At 36.4% G+C, this 13,294-nt stretch overlaps 1 pseudogene across 2 annotated transcripts in view; it reads right to left on the reverse strand.

The window, feature by feature from the left end:
* Positions 1 to 3,127: 3,127 nt before the first annotated feature.
* The window catches only part of LOC145693048 (glucose dehydrogenase [FAD, quinone] pseudogene), a 77,256-nt pseudogene continuing 67,089 nt past the window's right edge, over positions 3,128 to 13,294 (reverse strand). For both annotated transcript variants that reach the window (XR_014132705.1, XR_014132704.1), the window contains exon 2: positions 3,128 to 5,336. The product of XR_014132705.1 is annotated as a glucose dehydrogenase [FAD, quinone] pseudogene, transcript variant X2 (transcript). The remainder of the gene's footprint in view (positions 5,337 to 13,294) is intronic.

Genomic DNA, 13,294 nt, shown 5'->3' on the forward strand with positions numbered 1-13,294 from the left:
TTTTTCATATTCATTTTACAGAGATATAAGTAACGTTTAATGCTTCAACTTCATATTTGCATGATATACTGGATTTTACGAACGGTTTTGCTTTTATTGACTATCATAGAAAACGATCTTTACCCACCTCTTTTGAAAAAATAAAAATGTCAATTCTAATTTTTGATTCGACATTTTTTTCTTATTATTATTATTAATTTAACATCTTTCGAGGTTACTCATTCTAATGCTAGCTAATGCGCTTTCTCTTCTGACGCACTAGCATTATTTCAGATTTGGCCATGAGGAGAGTGGGAGGTTAAGATGCTCCACCGACATAGTAGTTTCACTTTTTTTTTTATTACTATATTAGTAAACCATCTATCAAAAAGTATGCGGCTTCTCAAAGTCGGGGAAATTGCCCTCCTGCTTTTCTCAAAGGAAGCCCCTTTTCTTTCGTCCAATATTATGTACTGACGTCCCTACATTTTCCTTCAAGGTTCAGTTCTTCGTTCATATAGGTAATCATACATAGGCTCAATTTATGAAAACTTCAACAAATATTTCACATGAGGTTTGACTTACCTATTAAAGAAATGGGTCTACGGACTCACCCTTCAACAGCAGTATTCGTTCTGTGCTGTTGATGTGAGTAGTTCCACATGAGGATGTCAATAACAGGGTTGCTTGACCATTCTGTAAAATACGACGTTTCTCTGCTATACGTAGGTGTGCGTGTGATTGATCTGTCCATTCTCTCTCCTTTTCTCCTCTGATGTCTTTCGTATAGTTTCATTATTGAGTACCTCCGTTACGAAATTATAACTTTTTGATAATAAATTTTCGCTCTTCTCTCTATATTATTATTAAAGTAATAATATAGTATGAAGTTTAAGCTGCTGCTGAAACTGTAGAGACTGTGGCGCCGCCACTCAAGGAAGTTGGGTACTACGAACTACTAAAAGCAAGAACGAATCAAATCATTCAGAGCGCGTGAGTCTGATAGAATTAGCCAATGATACACTTAGCTACTGCCAGTAGCAGACGATGCAGTTAGTTACAACTCTATTCGGTAGTGTCGCAGAGACACTTTTGTTGCATTGTGGGGACGATTTGAATTTCCATTAGGAATATAGGAAGTGGTTCATTAGGGTAATCGGTGATTTAATATATGTTAGCAGTTTCTTCACTATGCAAATCTTATCTTTTATTTCAATCGCCGCTACGTTAGGTTTAGGGTTGTCATTCGCCCCGGAATATCTAGTACAATCACGGAATTGAGATTTGCGTCCCGAAAATATTTCTCGGGACGCTTAAATGTCCCGGATTTCAGCGAAGAAGAAAGGAAGGGAATATTATAGTTTGCTTTTTTCACAAGAATAGGTATATAATTATTCTCTTCGACTTCTGAGTATGGCAATCCAAAATTTAAAAAAAAAAAGTCTTGAATACGTAAAACACGGTAATTAACTTTACGAATTAGTTTCACGATTCACGATTTTTCACGAGAAATTAAGAAAACCAATATTGCTTACCAGGAGGTATATCATTGCTTACCTTTGCTTAACTAGGGAGGAGATGGTCTATTAAAGTGACTAAAAATGTGATTACGTAAGACTTCAACAACTCTATCTAATGTAAGAAAGTAAATTAGTAAGCATTTCAGATATTCTCATAATTTAGTAACATCCAGGATTTTCATTTTTGAAATATGGCAACCCTGAAATATATAATATGAGTTTGTTTAGATAGTCATGCTTTTAATCACGATGGTGAGAATGAAGGTATGAAAATGAGAGGAGTTAAGAGACGCAAGCTGCTGTTTGCGGGGAATATTAAAAATGAAGGTAAATAAGGAGAATAATAACATATTCGAAATCGTAGAGTAGAAATGCTAGGCTGTCTTCTTCTACCTACTAAAATATGATCAATTTGATTGTGTGTTATTCCATCCAGCGAGGTCCATATGCATTTATGAACGTTGCGATGTGAGAATTTTGTACTTTTCACGATAAGGTTTTTGGATGTTCCAAAGTTCACGAAACTAACGCCGTTGTCATTGCTTTCCTTATGCAGACTTTCCCTATAACCGGTTTGAAAACAACCTGTCGCTCTACCTTCGCCTTGAAATCCTCTAATAGAATTTTCATATGGTATCGCGGGACTTAAATACCCATGGTACTTCTTAAAAAGTGTCTTTTATATCGTCCTTATCTTCTGTTGGAGCATGTACATTTAAAACAATAATATGAAACCAAAGTCTATCATCAACAAATTCAACCCGTTTAATTGGTGATATTTAAAAAAAAAAAATCGAAATTACAATGCTATTTATGTGGTCATACACAGAATAAAATTACAAGAGTTTGCAATTATTACTGGAAATTAATGCTGTCACCCACTTCGAACATTTTAAAAGCACATGGTTATTAATGTATTGAAATTTCCTTTCTTATCGATAGTATGAAACGTTACTAATAGTTGTACTGTACATTTCCATTACTGATTTCCAAGTGGATCTGTATACCAACCAAAGGTAGTTTGGTCAACTTTAACAAAAAGTCCAAAATACGCCTCTTGAAAACAGCTCTTATTTGCAAAAGAATACATCATAATCGCTTTTGACTGTTGCAATAGTCTGCCCAAGTAGCTTGATTGATATGTATATATATATATATATATATATATATATATATATATATATATATATATATATATATATATATATAGATAGATAGATAGATAGATAGATAGATAGATAGATAGATACAGTAGCAGATCCAGGATATGATCAAGGAAGGGGCTAAACCATAGTTTGCAGTTTTATCCAATGCAAAACAGGATTGGAGCCCATTTTATTCAGTGTACACTTGAGTGTCAAGGGGAGGCTATAACCCCTATAGCTCCCTTGGATCCGCCTCTGTAATATAACCAACATAACATAACAACAAAAGCTGCTTCTCTAAGAGGGAAGGGAAAGCTTGGTGGTGAGTATAGAGGCGCCGAATTCTACTTCGCCCAGGGCGCCGAAATCTCTAGCTACGGCTCTGCTTGCAGTAACTTGTGTTATAGATTTTAACAATTCTGTGGTTTCTTGTCCTTCATTTTAAATGAGTGTACTTACTATCTAATCTGACAATAATATAAAATATGTAACAAAATATATTTCGAAAAATATTTTATTTTTTGATTGTACATAACTTAACAATTGTGATGTGTTGGTCGTTAGCTTTGTCTTACAATATACGTTAAAAAAAACTTTTTTGGTAGTTGTTAAATGCAAAATTAACTTATATATCGATTTATACATGTTTTCATGTCGTAGTTTTCTTGGTTTTTAACCACAAGTCTTTAATCATGTCCGATCCTTTCTCTCCTATCATGATCGCAGGCGCATTAGTGTTACCACTAACTAACGTAGGCATAATAGAAGCGTCTATTACTCTTAAACCACTAACACCATATACTTTAAGCTCGGGATCAACTACAGCGTCCTTATCCCAATATGGTCCCATTTTACATGTTCCTACCGGGTGATAAATAGTAACCGAATAATGCCGTATCATACATGCCCAATATTCATCTGTCCACAGGGGAACAGTGACACACCCTGGAAAAGGAATTTTGTGTAAATGACTGCCGAATCTTTTGAACGCTTTAGTTTGACTCATGGCAAGAATTATTTTCACACCCTCAACTAGTGTGTCCAGATCGAATTCATCCACAAAATAATTAGGGTAAATCAGTGGATAATCGAAAGGATTTTTGCTACGAAGTTTAATATAACCTCGGCTTCTTGGACGTAAGAGCATAGGTATAACACTCCAAGCATCTCTGTTGCTAATAGGCTCATACACAGTATTCCAAAGTTCATCTGATATTCCGTGAGCTTTCCGGATTTGTCTTCCACCATCCGAATTGGTGGAACCGGAAACAAAATGGAATTCGATATCTGGAAAATCTATGGACTTATTGGCGTACTTGGTATTCACAAACGCTAGACCTTCTACACCACCAAGAACTGTTAATGGACCATCACCAAACATCGCATACTTCAGAACAGAAGGAACGTTTTCATATCGACTTTGCACCAGTGACACTGGTTGGTCCAAGAGGAACGTTAAACCCCCGAGGCCAATATGATCTTGCATATTGAGACCAACCTGTAGGTCTTTAATCACTGGGATACCCAATTCTGTCAAATGTTCCCGCGGTCCGATTCCAGATAACATTAATATCTGAGGGGAATTGACGGCTCCTGCAGAAAGAATTACTTCTTTCCGAGCTCTCACGATGTGTAACTTTCCATTTCTGACAAATTCTACACCGTAAGCCACCTTACTGACAGGATCTATGAGTACTTTGGTGACGTGCGCGAACATGGCAATATGGAGGTTTTTACGTAGTCGCGCTGGACGGAGAAATGCTTTCCCAGTGCTGCAGCGGGAACCGCGCCTAATAGTTCCCTGTGCTATCATGAACCCTGTTTGCTTTTCCCCATTGATGTCTCTAATATCATACCCCATTTCTTGCCCAGCTTGAACGAAAGCTGCTGCCAATGGAGTGTGCCATGGTGCTTCCTGAACAGTTAAATACCCTCCAGTAGAATGGTAAGAAGTTCGAGCTAAGTATGGGTTTCTGTTGTCTTCTGACTTCTTGAAGTAATAGAGGATATCCTTATAACCCCATCCTGGATTACCTTGCTCTTCCCAGATGTCGTAGTCGTTGGCATTACCCCGCACATATAACATATAATTCAAAACACTTGAACCACCAATCACTTTCCCACGAGGCCAATTACAGCGTTTATTTTTCATTCCTAAGCATGCACCTGGTTGTGGTTCAGTCTTGTACTTCCAGTCCAACTTGCTGAGTTGTAGATAACCTGCAAGAACTGGCACATCACTTATTTCTGTCTCTTGTCCACCTGCTTCGAGAAGCAACACGTTCCACTGAGGTATTTCACTGAGTCTATTAGCAACAACTGCACCAGCGGACCCCGCACCAACCACTATAAAATCGTATTCTTTGAGAACACGCTCAACGTTTATGGGTTTGCTTTCAGGATCCAATAGGTCATAATGGAAATAAGCAATAGCTGCCATAAGGAGAGGCACAAACCAAAGACCTGCACCAACCACAGTTGTTGCGGCATTTACCGCAGCTCCTGCAAGTCCAACCAAAGGCAGTCCTCCAGCTGCTACTGGAACACTCATATTGTTATGCCACTAATTTTTGTCACGACAATTCACTTACACAATGTCAGTTTGGAGAGTTGAAGATCTCTGTCGTTACTATGTGCTGTGTGGCCTCAAGACATGGCGGCCTTCTGTTCCTCTCACCTGAGACTATTAGATCTGAAAAGAAAAGGAGAAACAAGTTATTAGACTATTGCTTCTTTATTTAAAATCTCTATAGACAAATTAAGAAGCTATGAAATATGATTATATAGTTCATATAAAAGAACTTAACAATTGTAAGAACAGAAATTGCATTTAAAATTTTGGAGTATATTTCCTCGACACAATTTGCTTTGTTCATGGCTTAGATAGATCGGTGCGGAATTACTTACATCACTAACACATCTGCTCGCATATTTTACCAGTGGAGTGTATTCAGTGTGCGAATTAGATCATGTATATTGGGGGGATAAAATTAGGCCAACAGGACGTAGAACCTGAAGGTACAATAATTCAAAATGAGATAATAATGCCTACCCCTGCTACACACACAAATGATATGCCCTCTGTAATAAATAAAAGATTTATTAATTCCATATAAATCTACCAACAGTAACTCCGAATTCCATGAACAAGATGATTGTGATATACGGCATATTCCATATAGTAAAATTTGTATATCGCAACACAACGCAAAAATGTGGATAGCCATTATAATTTCTATGCCAATTACCACAAACTAAATGTAGCTTTGAGTTGCGTAGATGCAAACCATTAGGGAATGAGGACCATGTGCTCACAAATAATACACTAGAAAATGAAATATAACAGAAATTGAAACAAGGTGATAATCGATACATATGTGGAGGATGAATATGACATGTCTGACCTTCGCCAAGTATGGTGGAAGAAGCTATTTGTTTACTTCTTCTTGGCCAACCGCTTAAAGCATTTCTAAATCCATATGTGACTTTGTTAGGTGCAATTAGTACATTCAAATGCACGAACGACGACGAACTGAAAGGTACGAGGATACAACTTTAGTCATAATAATATAGTTGGACAAAATTGAACGGTGAAAATAGTGGGGAAATTAGAAATGACCAAAAGTGAATAGTTCACATCGCTCATTTTCAAGACTAAACTTAAAAGAAATGACAAACATCAGTGAAATTTTCCATTATACTAAGCACAGTTTTGGGAGAAAAGCGAGCATCCCCGGTGGGGATACTTGAATTGAGTTCTTTGAGGGGGAACAAATTGTAATTGAAGAGGGAAATCCCCGTAATCCCTCCCCCCCCCCGATAATTCGCACCCTGAGTATATTCAACATTAACAGTGGATGTTTAATGAAGGAAGCGTTAATGGTAATTGGAGATTTTAAAATTGGAGGGCAGATCATTAAAAAGATCAGGTATGCAAATGATGCGACTACAGAAGATGATTGTTAAAATAGTTAACACTGGGAAACCATATGGAGCGGAAATCAACATCAGAAAATTGAAAATCATGAGAAAAACCTGTAGAAAATCATGAGAAAAACGCGCCCTCCGGTTCAGAGTAGCACAAAGTTATCTTGAAGAGGTCGATAATTTCAAATATCTGGGAAGTGTTTTGACGAGAGATGCTTACTGTACCAAAGAAATCAAGTCAAGAATTGCCATACTCAAAGAAGTATTCAGCAAGAAAAGATTACTCTTAAGAGTCTTCATCCCGGCGAAATTAAAATACCGCTAATTTTACAGAAATTATGTGATATCTTCAAATAGATAAAAGATAATCGAAATGTGGAACAAGAGCGCCCTAGACAATATTATTTTACATGAGAAACCGTTATCACGACTCACTTATCTGCTTTCGATTTCGAGCCAGTTTGAAAATCGGCATTTATTTTCGCGTTTCTAAACAGCTGAAAACGGAAAGCCACTAGGTGGCTTGTGATAACGGCACCTCACGCAAAATAATATTGTATAGGGTGCTCTTGTTCCATATTTTAATTATCTTTTATCTATTTGAAGATATTACATAATTACTGTAAAATTAGCAGTATTTTAATTTCGCCGGGATGAAGCCTCTTAAGTAGCAGGCTTAATATAGGACTAAGGAAGAAGTTGATCAAGTGCTATATATGGAGTATTGGACTGTATGCCACAAACACTTGGACATTACGGAAGTTAGAGAAGAAATATTTAGACAGCTTCAAACTGTGGTGTTGGAGGAAGATGGAGAAGATAAAATGAACAGAGACAGTAACAAACGAAGATATTTTAAAACGGGTAGAAGAAAAAGGACGCTTTTATCCAGCATCTTTCAGGATCGCCAATTAGATTGGACACATCTTGCGAAGAAAATGTCTTATATTTCATACCTCCATAGAAGAAAAAATGGAAGGAAAGTAAGTAGTACCAAAAACAGCACAACTGATCGATGATTTGAAAGATAGAAGAAAATATTGGGAGTTAAAAGAGGAAGCTGAAAATCGGTAAACATTTCCATTTCTAGGCCCAAACCTAAAATAAATAAATAAGAGAAAAACACCTCATTAGTCCCAGGATCTGCCAAAAGGCACAATACGTAATGGTAAAGTGTCATTGCCATATAAAATACCATTATATACGCAATTTGGCTCATATTGATTATGAGGGAAGGGCAGAAGAAGACTACATGCTAGTATATTCAGACGAAAGGAAATAAAATAAAGTTCTGTTTAAGAATTATATTCATGTTTTGCCTGAGCTTTATCACTGTATAGTACTGCATTGGATGATACGAAATTCTGTATTACCTGTCCCTGAAAAATACTTTAGCATAGACTGTTTTACATAGTGAAATAACAATGTTACTACGATATTGTATAAGGAGAGCTAGAATAAATATTTCCATTTAAACTAGAACTATGAATGCTACATTATTATATGGTAGTCCAGTTTTTGCTTTTTGTTCAACAACGAAAGGGCTTTACAGTTAAATAAAACATCTACCGGTATATATTGAAATGCTAGATTTATAACTTTGTGGTCAAGAAAATTTTAAATGTTTGTGGACGTTTATACGTTTGTAGCCAATTCTTTTGACAATATCTCGGAAACCTCAAACTCTAGAAAAATTCCGTTTTCACTGATCGATTGCAAATTTTGTGTAGATTATTCAGTTCTAATGGAATATTAAAAAAAAAAAATAGCCGTTATTTCTACATTTTTAGAGATACACTGGAAGTATTGAAATTTTGAGAAGTAAAACATCATATCCTACGAGTTATACATTCCAACACCACGCATTTGTATACGGGGTTAGTATATTTCTCAGGCGTTTGTTTCATGGCCAAATAATGAAAAACGAAGGATAACCATTTCCCCAGTCTAAGATGAATTTTTTTTGTTTGGAGTATTTTCCCAATAAACCCATATATCACTGACGTTATAATTAACTGTGTGTATAATGTATTTGCTTCTTTCTTACTGCATGCAAGAAAGGAACATTGATCATACATGGATTAGAAACTCCAACCGGAAGTACGCTCAAATCTCGCAAACGGTGTGAGATATTAAAAAAAATATATCCCTTTTATGATACCTCTTGCCGATTTTTATCAAGACGTCCTTTATTTGTGTCTCTAAAGGGACATGTACAGATGTGAGGTATGACAAGCAGATCCATGCTCATATGTGAATGATGTGCTGTGTAGAGAGCGCAGGTTCAGCTATTTTTATTATTTTTTTAAAAGGATATGGATGTGATGTTTTAGTTCAGTTAGCTGCTTACAAATATCAGCTTAATACTGAAATGAGACATCAAAATCAATTATTTCTACAGTATACAGAGCACAAACGAGATCAAATTTTCCCTCGGAGATCAAGACCTGCAGATGATGTTATTGAAGGAAAGGGACGTTTTATCTTTTCGTTCCTCCTGGAGACAATGTCAAATGGCTGTCTTTACAATGTTTGTAACACTTGAATCACTGACAATCCAGACGTAGCCATAATGCCTTTTCTACAGTTTTAAATGCTGATAAGAAAAGTTGGTTTAGTTTGTGATTGTCACGAGTGTATCCAGTTTCTTTCCTGGACCGATTACAAAACCTAGCAGATACTACACTAACATACACTTCTCCTACTTGGTTTCACTATTTAAGTTTATGAACTACCGAACTGATTACTACGCCAGTAGAATATTAAATTAAGTTGATTATTGCTGTGCATAGTTTTCCTTGGTCCGTCCGAGAACAATAGTTTCTTGTCGGCAAAAATCTTCATTAAAAAAAAAAAAAAAAAAAAAAAGTGCAACCTAGATCTCATCCCAACTACTTAGTTCCATGTAATTGAAAAGCGTACAAACAGGCACTGCAGAAAAGCTTTTATCCTTTTTTTTTTCTTTTAACTAAAGGAAACTTCGTGATTTCTCTATTGACGTTGCTCTTCCTCACCAGATTACGAGTAACACATTTCCTTGTGTACTCAGGAGATTGCGGCCTACTTACTGGACAAATCAAGAAAGACTTCACAATGCATTTGTTCGCCTTCTACTTCCATTTTTTTTTTTTTTTTTTTTTTTTACCAAGCGAGAAGGACTATTTTTTTTTATGTAAACCTAAGCATTCCTGGTAGTTAATTGTATTAAAATCAATTTAAAGATAACAAATATTACATTTGGAAAATACAATGTTGATACTTTAAGAACTGACTCCTGACACGTATATAAGATTAAATTATGCTACTACGGGTCTCGGAATGATTAGTTTCTAGATTTGCGATTACTTTAAGATATTAAGTTATTTTAAGAAACCATTGACCTGTTTTGAGCATCATGTACAGACTCTAATTTTGATATTGAAAGAAGGTATAAAAGCTCATAAATATATTCGCAGTTATAATGTGCACACAAACAAAACCAATTGGAGGCGCGGTGGTAGAGTCAGTGGTAGAGCGTTCACCTACGGTGCTTGGGGTCCCTGGTTCGATCCCACCTCGCGCCGTGTGGACTTTGTGGTGGACAAACACTGTGCTCGTGGGTTTTCTCGGGCTTCTCCCGTTTCCTCCTACTTTCTTCATTTCACCATTTCATTCATTTCTCATAATCACCGTCTCCTTTAGCCTAACCGTGGGACGTAAAACTTAAAGATTTCATTTCATTTTCATTTTACAAACAAAACCAAGTATTTTCGTCAAAGATCAAGACTTAAGAGTAACACAGTTCAAAGTAAGAGGAGATCAATCCTGTGACAATAAAAAGCGGCTAAAGCTTTGTGATGGAGGCAAAGTTAAACTGATTGGACAGTACGCACGTGGCCGACTAGGAATAAATCTCGGAAACTAAAACTGCTAGCATGTACATTTAGTAGAGGACGATAGGAGAACAATAGAAAGAAATGCAAGAGTCTTATTAAACGCTTACAGGGACATGGGTTTAGAAGTAAATGCAGAAAAAACTAAATACGTGGAAGTTCGTCGGGATCGTAACACTGCAAATTATGGATGTTAAAATATCAAATGTACTTTTGATAAAGTGAATACTTTCAAATATCTAGGATTAATATTAACAGACGAAAACCATATTCACGAAGAAATTCAATGTCGACTAAAAGCAGGGAATTCCTGTTATTATTCAGTTCAAAATCTCTTGTCGTCGCGAATTTTGTCGGGGGAATTTGAAGCTTAAAATATATAAAACGATAATCATGCCTATTGTTCTGTATGGTTGCGAATCATGGTCGCTTACTCTGAGGGAAAAACATAGAGTGAAAATATTTAAGAACAAGATCCTGAAATAAATATTCGGACCGAAGAGGAACGGTAATGGTGAATGGTGGAAACTTCATAACGAGGAACTACACAATTTATACGGTTTACCAACATTGTTAAGCTCACCAAATCTAGGAGGCTCGGGTGGGCAGGTCATGTAGCCAGAATGGAACGCTTTCAGTCTTAACTGAAAGTCCAATCGGAAAATGGCCATTAGGAAGGCGCAGATGGGAGGACAATATTAAGATGGATCTCGCAGAACTAACAAAAAAATACAAAGTAGAAACTGGGTCCAATCGGCTAAGGATAGAAGTCAGTGGAGAGTTTTTGTGAATACAACATTGAGCCTCCGGGTTTGATAAGTCATAGAGTTAATGTCATCTTTTATTAAGAAATAAGAAATGATACGATTAAGACATTCATTAACGTGTAAAATACGTTCAATTAGTGTATAATAAGGAAAGTCAAATTCGCGCTCTGAAACCTTTTCATAAGATTTACGATAATAATACATTAAAATACTCTTGAAATGTATTTTATAAATTCCATATGTTGCATCTTTCTTAACACTTTTTTTTTTTATAACTCAGAAGTATATTATGTGATCTATTAACCCATTTAAGTGTTTTAATAAATACATTGATGTGTGATACTTCCAGAGGCGTTTTTAACTAATTAGCGTCCTAAGGCAAAACACAAATGTTATGCTTCCTGTAAAAAAGGAAAAAAAAAAGAGGGAAAACAAAAAAGTAATATAGAGTTTGTTCTTAGTCGAGTACCTTTTAATTTTCCCTTTTTTTCTTTTCTTTTTTCTTTCTTTTAAGAAAATAAATAAGAAAACCGCCACAGCTTTCATCTTGACTTGCTCTCAAATTGTCACCGGTAGACAAAAGTAAAAAACAAACAAAACGTTAAGATAAATTAAAACAATCAATTACCATTTTTTTACTTAATTATTTATTTTTTTAACCGACGGCTCGGCGCCCTCTAGAGCCTGGCGCGTCTATGCTCGCCTTGTGGTAAAAAAAAAAAAAAAAAAAAACGCCACTGTTTATTTCCCAGTTTATTTGCAGATCAGTTATGCCACAGATCAAAACAAAAAGGCTGGTCTTCTCTAATACTATGTGTATCAATTGACACATCTTAAGTTGTACGTTCTGTGTTTTGTTTGTAGTTTTGATACATTTTGGGGCCGCATTGTCTCATTGGTAGAGCACTCATTTCTAGCGCGTGGTGTCTTTGAAAGTTAAGATTTTATGTCTGCCTAACAATAATCCTCCTCTACAATATCATTCAACCCTAGCACCCTCCATCTCAGCGCGCAAATCTGTCTTCAACATTGGAGGGAACGGGTAAGACCCTTTTTTTCTGGGGGGGGGGGGGGATGTCCACAAAATATTTATGAAGTTGAAAAACAATGTTGTTTAGGATCACAGGAGCAGAGTTGTCACCAGCGTTGAGAGGCGGGCAGATTTGAGACGTTTTCTGGGAGTCATCAATTTCATCTCGCGTTCCTTTGTGGCAACTGGGCAAAAATCAACAAGTTTCTTCCCAAAACACATTTCAAATCGGATTATTGGGGGGACCGTCCACCTCAATTCCGAGATTGGAGGGGACATGTCCCCCTCATTCCCCCTCCGGGATTTGCGCTAGTGCTCCATCTCTGTAAAAAATTTTATTATACTTGTGCCGATAATTTGTCTCAAAATAGCAACTGACTCGTCCTCTTATCTCGTACTAATGAATGAGACATTACACATGAAGTACCGCGTTCGTTACTCAGCTGATTTGTGTTCAATCGTAGTCTCAGAACGGCCGTATAGTGTGAACTTGTTTGGTGATATAGATAGTGGAAATCACTCACTTGAATATTCGTAGTTGTTTGCTTTAAATATGTACGTGAACTTTAAACTGATAGCGTTATTGCGAAATCAATAAAGATGTATGTTTGAATGAAAAATGGGTAACAGTGCACGCATCCTGAAAGAGTTCCGGAAAATAATCCATCATTGAACTAGATCATTCTATTTATTCATCTGATTTCTCTGTATGATTTATATATTCCCAGAATTAGAATTCGGGTTTAAAAAACGAAGATTTTCCGATACCATTGATGTTGAGCAGGATGTAATAAAGTAACTCAAGATATTTTGTTAAAAGAAAAGTGCCAGGCCTGTTTTCCAGAAATGGCAAAATTGCCTAAACCAGTAAAAAAAAAAAAAAAAAAAAAAAAAAAAACAAAAAAATCATCCCATAAGTAATACCGTTTTCTGATAGTGGAAGTATCGCCATATGGCGTAGTACACGAAGTTTGCGTCGGTATTGCTGGACGGAGCAGTTCGTAGTATAGTTGCAAAGTGTGTGTGAGATGGCTCCACGGCAACTTGTGTAACT

Source organism: Thermobia domestica, chromosome 8 (assembly GCF_964235325.1).
Source record: "Thermobia domestica chromosome 8, izTheDome1.hap1.1, whole genome shotgun sequence".
Classification (NCBI taxonomy): Eukaryota; Metazoa; Arthropoda; class Insecta; order Zygentoma; family Lepismatidae; genus Thermobia; species Thermobia domestica.